Here is a 579-nt window from a genome sequence, read left to right as displayed (position 1 = left end):
CTTACCATCCTCGCTTAAATCTTTACAAGGAAAAGCTAAGTATCAGCAGATCCCATTACCCTTACTAAAACGGAGAAAAAAAAAAAAATAAAGAACACACAAACCACATTCAAAATTTCCCGCCTTATGACACTAAGAAATATCACGCGACTCTAACCGGCAACTTTTCCTCTTATATATATATATTTAACTCGTTATAAAAACAACTCTTGTCCTTGTGGATTCATACATTCTTTAAATATTAAAGGACTGAGGGATTTTAATGTTATTATTGATTTATATATACATGGGGTAATGATAAAAATGTTTTTGTTTTTTTTATAGAGAAACCTGGCACGTGGCATCGGGTTTCTTGTAATTCACACGGAAAATAATTACTTGTATGTAAGTGTAATTAAACTTATAATGTCAGTAAGTCAAGCTAGTTTTGCAGAATGTAGGAATACCCTTTAAAGAACTGAAAAAAAAAGTAATTTGAAAGGTAGAGACTGCATTAAAGGCTGAATTATTACACCTTGTGAATTACCATATCCTATCTCGTATTCAGTGGTGATTTATGGAGAAAGAATATTTGTGATA

General features: G+C 31.3%; 1 protein-coding gene across 2 annotated transcripts in view; it reads left to right on the top strand.

Moving 5' to 3' along the window:
• Window positions 1-524: 524 nt before the first annotated feature.
• The window catches only part of LOC119593076 (putative gamma-glutamylcyclotransferase CG2811), a gene marked incomplete at its 3' end in the record, with an annotated part of 7,750 nt that continues 7,695 nt past the window's right edge, over window positions 525-579 (top strand). Inside the window, 1 exon segment of one of the 2 annotated variants that reach the window (XM_037941998.1) lies at window positions 525-549. 2 annotated transcript variants of the gene reach the window in all.

This window comes from Penaeus monodon, chromosome 31, assembly GCF_015228065.2.
Source record: "Penaeus monodon isolate SGIC_2016 chromosome 31, NSTDA_Pmon_1, whole genome shotgun sequence".
In the NCBI taxonomy this organism is placed as follows: Eukaryota; Metazoa; Arthropoda; class Malacostraca; order Decapoda; family Penaeidae; genus Penaeus; species Penaeus monodon.
The sequence above is the reverse complement of the archived record's forward strand: the minus strand, read 5'-3'. Positions and strand labels throughout refer to the sequence as shown.